Raw genomic sequence first — 10,441 nt, forward strand, 5'->3', positions numbered from 1 at the left:
GCAAGAGAGACGAATTAACCGACTGTATTATAAATTGGGTGAATGACAGACAAAAGAGACACGATGATTTGCTGATAGAAAAATGCAAAGCAAGGATGGTCAGATAACTCACTACATTATGAACCTACTGTTTGGGACAGAAAAGAAAAAAAACTTGCTGATTTATTAATGGAAACATAAAGCTAGTGAAATCTTGAATTACTGAAAACGATAATGCGCAATATAAAAACCAAATAAGTAATTGGCTAGAATACGGACTTGCGATTGACTGGGAAGGTGGGGGAGGAAAACGAAGACTGAATGACGAACATGACGGTAAGCATACTTATAAGAAACAATGGATAACCCATAGAAAAAAATTCACCAGGCAAGATAAGGAATTAATTATTTATCGGAAACGCTGATGAACCGATAAAAAAAGATTCACCAGGCGCAAGAAAATAATCTCACTTAATTAACATTATTCTTTAAGAAAGCATTGACAGACTAAACTAAGGCTCAGGGACTTATAGCAATAACAATATTTGCCGATTAGCTATAGTAGATTCACATCACCCGTGCATCTAATGTCTAAGCCCGTCCCTTACGACGCTCCTGATTGGCTGTTGATAAGTCAATCACAGGGCTGGAAACTCCCACTCTCGAGAGTTCACATAGGCAGGATGTATGTCCTACGTCTCCTGAGGGATATGTCTTTCAGGAGAGGTGGAACATGCATCCTGCCTATGTGAACTCTCTCGAGAGACTGAGAGTTTCCAGCCCTGTGATTGGCTTATCAACAGCCAATCAGGAGCGTCGTAAGGGACTGGCTTAGACGTCAAATGCACGTTGGATGTGACTCTACCATAGCAGCCCTAAGTCAGTTACTTTATAGTAGAGATGCAACAAAAATGTATAAAGGGAATTTAACAAAATTTATCGAGAGAGTGACTCCTAGAGCGAGTGATTAGGTGACAATACAGTGACGAATGGTGAATGGGAGATAAGGATGACAGATGGACTTGCACAGTGAAGGACAAAAGAGAAAGATTGTGAGGGTATACATAAACTTTCCTCTGTCACTCATGAAGTATGACAATAGAAAGATAACCTGACTGAAACACTGTAGAATAGTGATTGGCCGGAAAATAGACCGACAGAGTGGCAAAAGGGTCACTTCACAAAACAAGTGAATTGTGGAGGATGGTGATCATGCACCCACACACACACGCACACACACACAATATTGCCTGACTTGCAAGTCAAAAGGGTACACTTAGAAGGTGAGGAGCGTAGAGTTAATCATCCGGCTGAGGGAAAGTAGTTTGCTAGTTAAGAACAAGTAAGGAGAGTATGATATCAGAAGGAAGATCTCGACTGAGAATAAAACCAAAACAAACATAATTAATAGGAAAGAAAGGTCAGAATAGTATTAGTGATTGGAGAGCAGAGAAAGTCCTAAAATAACGATGATGAAACATCAAGAAAACAAAACCAAGATTAACAAATCTGAAAATCTATGAGAAAACTGTCAGAAAAAAGAAAAATGAAATGCAAGTCAATAGTAAAAGGCGAGGTGTCACCGATAAATCAAAAGTTGACCAAAAAATCTGACAAAAAAAATGGGTAATACTTAGCAGTTTCTTTTTAAACTTAAACACCGAGAAAAAGTTCTTCGATGTGACACGAACGAGAAAAGTGAAATTGAGACATTAAGTTATACTCCGCTTTTAAGTCACAGAAATAGATAAAAAAAAAAAAAAGATTCCCAGACAGAGAGAGAGAGAGAGAGAGAGAGAGAGAGAGAGAGAATTCTGAAAACGGACGTTGATGGATAGAGATGGGAGTCCCTTCACCGATCACCACTTAACAAAAAAAAAAAAAAAAAAAAAAAAAGTCCTCCTGCTTCGGGAGCCTTCGCCGATGGGTGATGGAGACGGATGCAAATGTGCATCCATTTGATCCAGTTGATGGATGACGAGAGAAATTATGGTTATTTGTATGATACAAGAGCTTATAAATGCAGACTATACATGTCGATAAGGCCAACCAGAATTAAGCGGAGTTTTGCTGGTCGTGATATTATGGTGTACACCCCGCTCTCTCTCTCTCTCTCTCTCTCTCTCTCTCTCTCTCTCTCTCTTTCTATTTCTAGAGCACATTCCAAATAGTCTTGTCTAATGTTATGACTTTACTACCTCGGTAACACCGCTGTTTGGGAGTGAATTATATGCCGTGTTGTTCGTATACTTTTGATTTAAAACCCATATTTCTGCATTTTTTTATATATGAAATTAAATTAATTATCACTATTACAAACCTCAACCTTCTTGTCAAATTTTACTTCTTATACGTAATAAAAGTACCTGAAAGGGATGCTGGGGAGAATGTAAGATACTGCTGGAGAGAGAGAGAGAGAGAGAGAGAGAGAGAGATCGCAGATTGATATATTAAGTGACGGCCACCCGTTAGAGGATCGTCTGCCAGGGTTTGTAACCGATCATTTGAGCTGAGAATCTGTGGAAGCAATCTGCTCCGGCGATCTATCAGCTTGTGACGTCGATGCTCGCTTTGGAAATAGGTTCAAGAGTATTCTTTTAAAGCTTTCAGACTGATTTGGCGATGAAGGACCTCGAATGCAATTGAATGCAGCTGCGTAATCAATGGGCAGATCTATAGATGAATAGTTTAGCAAAAAAAAAAAAAGTTAGCATATCGATAGATCTGATATGTTTATTCCGCTTTGTCACGTTCATCTTCGACATTTATGTTGGTATTGCAACATTATAGCAATAATAATGATAGACTTCTCATTCGTTGTTATCATTACCTCTGACATAAAGGCTATGTTTTCGTTACCGTTTATTAAGCGCCTCTGTGGCGTGGTCGGTATGGTGTCGGCGTTCCACCACGGTGGCTGTGAGATCGATTCTCGGGCATTCCATTGAGGAGTGAGATAGATGTTCACTTCTGGTGATAGTCACTCTCGACGTGGTTCGGAAGTCACGTGAAGCCGTTAGTCCCGTTGCTAAATAACCACTGGTTCCATGCAACGTAAAAACACCATACAAACAAACAGTGCAAACAAGTTACCGTTTATTAGTACAGTTTCAACGTCGTTGATATAACGTTAGCTGTGCCTTATCTCTTGTCGATCATTGCAAAACTTGCCGCATGCAAATGAGTCAATAGCGTAGGAGAGATACTTCGACATCGATTGCCGTTCCGTTGGCGGCGGCAATCCCTTCTTTCCCGAATTTACAACCAGGATGTGCTTTTTTTGGGGGGAGGGGGGGGGCGAAGGACCAAAGCTCTCATTCATTTTGGGGGTCAGGGTTCGCCTGGATTTATTAGCCTGACGCTGTTTAAAAAACCCATAAAGTCGCTTTCCTTCATTAATTGAGCAGTGATGAATGGACCCCATTGTTTATAGCAGGGGTAAAACTGGAGTAACCTAAGCTGGAGTGCGGGGTGAAAATACCCGGAAAAACGGTTTTAGGTCCGTCCCGCCCCCCTGCGGCCCCTCCGGACCATAAAACAGTTGAGGATCGGTTTCCAGCCATGATCCGGCCGACTTTGGACGCTTTGTGGAAACCGTGGATTTGGGCAGTTTCTCTGTTGGCTTTTTGATCTTTTTACCTACGTGGACTATTGGTACTTATTGGTATTGATTTTCGGAAATCGTTGACAGTATTATGAAGATAAAATATCTCTCTCTCTCTCTCTCTCTCTCTCTCTCTCTCTCTCTCTCTCTCTCTCTCTCTCCAGTGGTGTTCTTTTTTATTCTGTTCTTATTATAAAACAATAGAGAGGAAAAGTCAAAGTGTACTTTAGAGTACTCTTGTGAATGTTCTTCAAAAACATTATTATAAAATGAACATATAGCCGGGGTTTTCCATCATGCATTAAGTACACGTCGAATTAATGTCGAAATTCTTAGGATGAAAAACATACAACTTCGAGAGGAACTGTGATTCAGCAAGAGCACAAACCAAGCTTTTAAACCCTCATAGATGAGTAACGATTCTTTGAGCATCCGGATATTATAGGGGCTATTTTGTCATATCAGAGTAATATATGTGGATGCTAATTCATGAATAATAGCCCCCTGTAGTATCAATAAGGGGATACTGATCGATGAGGTATGACCCTAAGACCTAAGATCTATGGGGGTAGTCTGGGAAAGTTCTCTAGGTAAATCTAGGCGGTATGGGTTATGCTGATTGGAGATTATTAGTCTTATCAATCAAATGCTCTTTTGTTAAGAGAAATCCTTCTATTTTTGATCTGGGTTTGGTGACTACCAATAAATACTAGGCAGAATCCTATTCACTACACCGCTTGTCTTTCTGTTAATTAAATTAAGTACTTTATTAAGTGAATTCCAGTGAAAGCAGACAATGTTGGCACTGAAACTTTCATGACGATCTAATTCATTGCTTTGTAAACTTTAGGAACTTTTGTAAGTGGCAATAAGTCGCAGTTTAGATGCAAATGTTAACATTATTTGAGAGTTGTCATAAGCTCATGACGTATGCATTTCGTTATCTTTTACTTTCAATATTCTCGCGATGTTTCGGTGATAGTTGATAAGTTGATGCCGACTCCCATCTACAAATCCCTGTCGAGTTAAGGTATTCGTTGTTAGAGCCGGTAGCAACCTACCCCGACCTCATGTGATAGCCTTGTAGTGCGTTTGTGGCACGTAGCCATATTATGAAATTAATTTTATCACGAATTTCTTATCAGCTAAACAATTCCCCTTCGGTTAATATGCATGAAAATATATTAATTCCGAGGTTGAGCGAATTAGATATCAAATGACATTTCTAACTTAATCCTTGTATATGAATCATGGTGATGTGATAAAATTCCTCTCATATATATAAATGCATTAAACCTTCACAGAAAAAGATGTAGATATTGTATAAACCTTTCAGAAAACTTAAGATGATAAGATTAAAGCCCAATCTACAAATATATTTCTCCGCTTGCAATTGCCTTAATATTATAGCGACTGAAGTGAATTGCCCTTGGAAATATGATATTTTTGCTTACATTCCCATGTGTTGACAAACATACCACCAAGCGTCAGCACTCTGGTGCAAGCTGCAATATCTCTCTCTCTCTCTCTCACACACACACACACACACACACAACACCATACATGCATACATACATACATACACACCGGTAAAGCTCGTCGCCGAAGGCGCGACCTCCATCTCTCGCAAGCAGGTGCATGTATGCAAGCGTGCTTGCGTGTATGTAAACATTCATGAGTACGGAGGGTACTTGTGTCCGCCTCCTGTTTACTGCCCCGATTTCCATAGCGAGGGATATTTACGACAGGCGACAACCTCGCTCTTCCCACGTGATGATTCGACCCTGTTCCCCGCTCTATACCCCAATGGACGTAAGTGATTCGATTCTTCGGGTTTTGAAGAACTCTCTCTCTCTCTCTCTCTCTCTCTCTCTCTCTTTTCCCTTTTGCCTTGTCTTGAGCCTTCTTTGAAGGTTAGCAAGGAATACAGGCTTTATTTGTTTGTGTTATGGGTATGGATATGTATATATGTATATATTATATATATATATATATATATATATATATATATATATATATGTACATATATTTATATTATATATAATATATATATATTATATATATATGTACATATATATATATGTATATATATATATATAATATATATATATATATATATATATATATATCTATCCTATCTATCTATAGTTTTTTTCTATATATACACGTATATACATATATATATATATATATATATATATATATATATATATATATATATATATCTTACTTGAGCTACAAATGTCCTGTAATATCTAATTCGCTCTATATGTTAACCGAAGGGGAATTTTTTTAGTCGATAAGAAATTTAATTGTCGGTCTCACGGCCGCGAACCATCGAACCCAACAAATTGATGACGCAGAGAAGCCTTAAACCACACCGCCTTATAGACTGAAAAATTTCCCTTCGGTTAACATACATGATAATATATATTAATTCCGTGGTAGAGCGAATTAGATATTAAAGGACATTTGTAGCTCGATGTATGTATATGAATCACGGCAATGTGATGTGTCTCATGTATATATATGTATTATGTATGCGAAATAATAGCGTTATTTTCTCGGAGGACACAAATCGGAAACACCTCGAAAAAGTTCATTAAAAACAGCTGCTCTAAATAGGAAGAAATCTGAGGAAAAGCAGCTTCTCTCCTTTGCCTATTACAGTTTTGGACAATTTGATATTGTCAATGCCTTGTGATATTAGAGGCCCATTAATTTTGAGAGAGAGAGAGAGAGAGAGAGAGAGAGAGAGAGAGATCCACTCTTGCGCAGAAGATATATACTTCAGAAATAGTCAGCGCTTACTTGTTCCTTGTAATTCGTGGGCGTCCTTTTTATCGTGTTCGTTGATCACTACAAGGTCGACATGATACGCCCATTTAATGTCGCTCGGGAATGAGATACTCGAATAACAGGGAATAACGGAAATGTGCGTTTTCGATCATGTTGCATAACGTCGAATTTCTCTCGTCTGTTATTTTTTTCCTCTTTTTGTAATCTGGTCAAGTCTTCGCTCTTGATGTCGACTTTTCTCAGATTTTTCTCATTATTTGCAGTTATTGAAATCCACGGTAACCCCCCTCTGGAGACAGTCTGTAAACTTCACTAACTGTTAGTGTCCAAGAACAAGAAAGTGCTGCTCTGTTCCCCAAAGTTCCCGAACACTTTTTCTTGCACTTGTTTCTCAACTCGACTACGTATGGTCGCTCTTTTTGTCCTTCGGCACAAATTGTACCTCTTCACCTACAAATTATGACAAGACCTAAGACGTGGGAACTCTGTAAAGAGCTTATTTTCTCCGCGGGCCCTCGATAGTACGTCAAATGAACTCGTATTAATGAAGGCAGGAAATTATTATACCCAGCCAATACAGTTTCAATAAGAAAGGGATACTACAACAATGTAGCGATGAATGAACCTTTTAATTCCATGATAATCTATAATTTCCTTCATTCATATTTGTTTATTTATTTATTTATTTATTTATAATTTTTTACAATAACGGGTCTCTCCTTTTTGTGTTTCACGTCTACAATATCTTGCAAATGAGCACCATATTCTGTTGAAGCTAAAATTTCAAGTCATTGGCCCCCGTAGGCGTGTTCCATATGAATAGGGTTCCTCTCCTGAATAATAATAATAATAATAATAATAATAATAATAAATAATAATAATAATAATAATAATAATAATAATGACGTTGATCGACAAAATCAAGAAGAAAGTATCACTCATTGATGTCGCAATACCATGGGACACCAGATGTGAAGAGAAGGAAAGGAAAAAATGGATAAGCATCAAGACTTGAAAATAGAAATAAGAAGGATTAGGTTATGCCAGTGGAAATTGTACCCATAATCATAGGAACACTAGGATCCCTGAAAAGGATTCTGGAAAAAACTAGACGCTGAAGTAGCTCCAGACTCAAGCAGAAGAGTGTGATCCTAGAAACGGCGCACATAAGAAAAGTGACGGACTCCTACGGAGGCAGGATGCAACCCGGAATCCCACACTATAACTACCACCCAGACGAATTGGAGGACTGTGATAGACCAAAATAAAAAAATTATTATTATTATTATTATTATTATTATTATTATTATTATTATTATTATTATTATTATTATTATTATTATTTTTTTTTTTTTTTTTTTTTTTTTTTTTTTTGTTGTTGCTCTATCACAGTCCTCCAATTCGACTGGGTGGTCTTTATAGTGTGGGGTTCCGGGTTGCATCCTGCCTCCTTAGGAGTCCATCACTCTTCTTACTATGTGTGCTGTTTCTAGGATCACACTCTTCTGCATGAGTCCTGGAGCTACTCAGCCTCTAGTTTTTCTAGATTCCTTTTCAGGGATCTTGGGATCGTGCCTAGTGCTCCTATGATTATGGGTACGATTTCCACTGGCATATCCCATATCCTTCTATTTCTATTTTCAGATCTTGATACTTATCCAATTTTTCCCTCTCTTTCTCTTCAACTCTGGTGTCCCATGGTATTGCGACATCAATGAGTGATACTTTCTTCTTGACCTTGTCAATCAACGTCACGTCTGGTCTGTTTGCACGTATCACCCTATCCGTTCTGATACCATAGTCCCAGAGGATCTTTGCCTGATCGTTTTATTTCTATCACTCCTTCAGGTTGGTGCTCGTACCACTTATTACTGCAAGGTAGCTGATGTTTCTTGCACAGGCTCCAGTGGAGGGCTTTTGCCACCTGAATCATGCCTCTTTTTTGTACTGGTTCTGTGCAAGTGCCGGGCATTCACTTGCTATGTGGTTTATGGTTTCATTTTTCGTATTGCACTTCCTACATATGGGAGAGATGTTATTTCCGTCTATCGTACTTTGAACATATCTGGTTCTTAGGGCCTGATCTTGTGCCGCTGTTATCATTCCTTCAGTTCCTTCTTTAGCTCTCCCCTCTGTAGCCATTGCCAATTGTCATCGCTGGCTAGTTCTTTAGTCTGTCTCATGTATTGTCCGTGCATTGGTTTGTTGTGCCAGTCCTCTGTTCTTTCTGTCTTTCTCCTGTCTCTGTATATTTCTGGGTCTTCGTCTGCTTTTATTAGTCCTTCTTCCCATGCATCTTTTAGCCACTCGTCTCATTGGTTTTCAGATATTGCCCCAGTGCTCTGTTTTCGATGTTGACGCAGTCCTCTATACTTAGTAGTCCTCTCCCTCCTTCCTTTCGTGTTATGTATAGTCTGTCCGTATTTGCTCTTGGGTGTAGTGCTTTGTGTATTGTCATATGTTTCCTGGTTTTCTGATCTATGCTGCGGAGTTCTGCCTTCGTCCATTCCACTATTCCTGCACTGTATCTGATTACTGGCACTGCCATGTGTTTATGGCTTTTATCATATTCCCGCGTTGAGTTTTGACTTGAGTATCGCCTTGAGTCTCTGCATATATTCTTTCCTGATCGTGTCCTTCATCTCTTGGTGTTTTATATCCCTCCTTCCATTATTCCCAGGTATTTGTATCCTGTCTCATCTATGTGTTTGATGTTACTCCCATCTGGTAGCTTTATCCCTTCAGTTCTCGTTACTTTGCCTTTTTGTATGTTGACTAAGGCGCATTTTCTATTCCAAACTCCATCCTGATGTCCCCAGATACAATCCTTACAGTCTGGATTAGGGTATCTATTTCCTTGATGCTCTTACCATACAGCTGATGTCGTCCATGAACATCAGATGGTTGATTCTGTTGCCTCTTTTCTTGAGTTGGTATCCGGCATCCATCTTCTGTAGTACTTTTGTCATGGGAATCATGGCTACTACGAAGAGTAGTGGGGACAGTGAGTCGCCCTGGAAGATCCCTCTCCTGATATTAACCTCTGCTAGTCTTATTCCAGAGCTTGTAAGTATTGTATTCCAGTTGCGCATTGTATTTTTGAGGAAGCTGATGGTATTTTCCTCTGCCCCATATATTTTCAGGATTCTATTAGCCATGTGTGTGGTATCATGTCGAAGGCTTTCTTATAGTCTATCCATGCCATGCTTAGGTTGGTCCTTCCTTCTCCTACTGTTCTTCATTACCATTTTGTCTATCAGGAGCTGGTCTTTTGTGCCCCTACCACTCCTTATGCAGCCTTTCTGTTGTGGGGGATGTGGTGTTTGTCTCCTCTAGGTAGTTTGTATAGCCTTTCACTGATGATACCTGTTAGTAACTTCCACATTATTGGTAGGCAGGTGATAGGCCTGTAGTTACTGGCTAATATTTCCCTTACTCTTGTCTTTTTGTACTAAGGATGTTCTTCCTGTGGTCATCCATTTGGGTGCTGGTGATTTGAGATACAATGCTGGAGTTGTTCTGCTATTCGTGGGTGTAGGCCTTGAGTTTTTGAGCCAGTATCCATGGACTTCATCGGGACCTGGGGCTTTTCCAGTTTGGCATTTTCTTTAGTTGGTGTCTGACTGTGTCTGTCGTGATGTCTGTGAATCTTTGTTTTATTCTCCCTGTTTCTTCTTCCTTGACTTCCTGGAGCCATGTTGCATGTTTGTTGTGTGATACCGGATTGCTCCATATGTTTTCCCAGAGTCTCTTACTTGGTTCGGCTTCAGGAATTTCTGGGTGGTTATCTTCCCCCTCTTAGTTGGCTGTATAGTCTTTTCTGGTTGGTTCCGAATAGTTTGTTCTGTTGGTATCCCTTATTCCTGTTCATGTACCGTTGGATCTTATGTGCTTTGGCCTTAAAGCCTCTGTTTTACATCTTCTATTGTGTTGTTTAATCCCCTCTCTTGTACTTTGTATTTCTCGTTGAGTTCCTCCCTTGTTTTCTTGCTTCTTAGCCTTTTTCTGCCATCTCTTTCAGTTTACTCAAGTCAGATCTCATCACCATGATTTGCTTTT

Source organism: Macrobrachium nipponense, chromosome 39, assembly GCF_015104395.2.
Source record: "Macrobrachium nipponense isolate FS-2020 chromosome 39, ASM1510439v2, whole genome shotgun sequence".
Lineage (NCBI taxonomy): Eukaryota > Metazoa > Arthropoda > Malacostraca > Decapoda > Palaemonidae > Macrobrachium > Macrobrachium nipponense.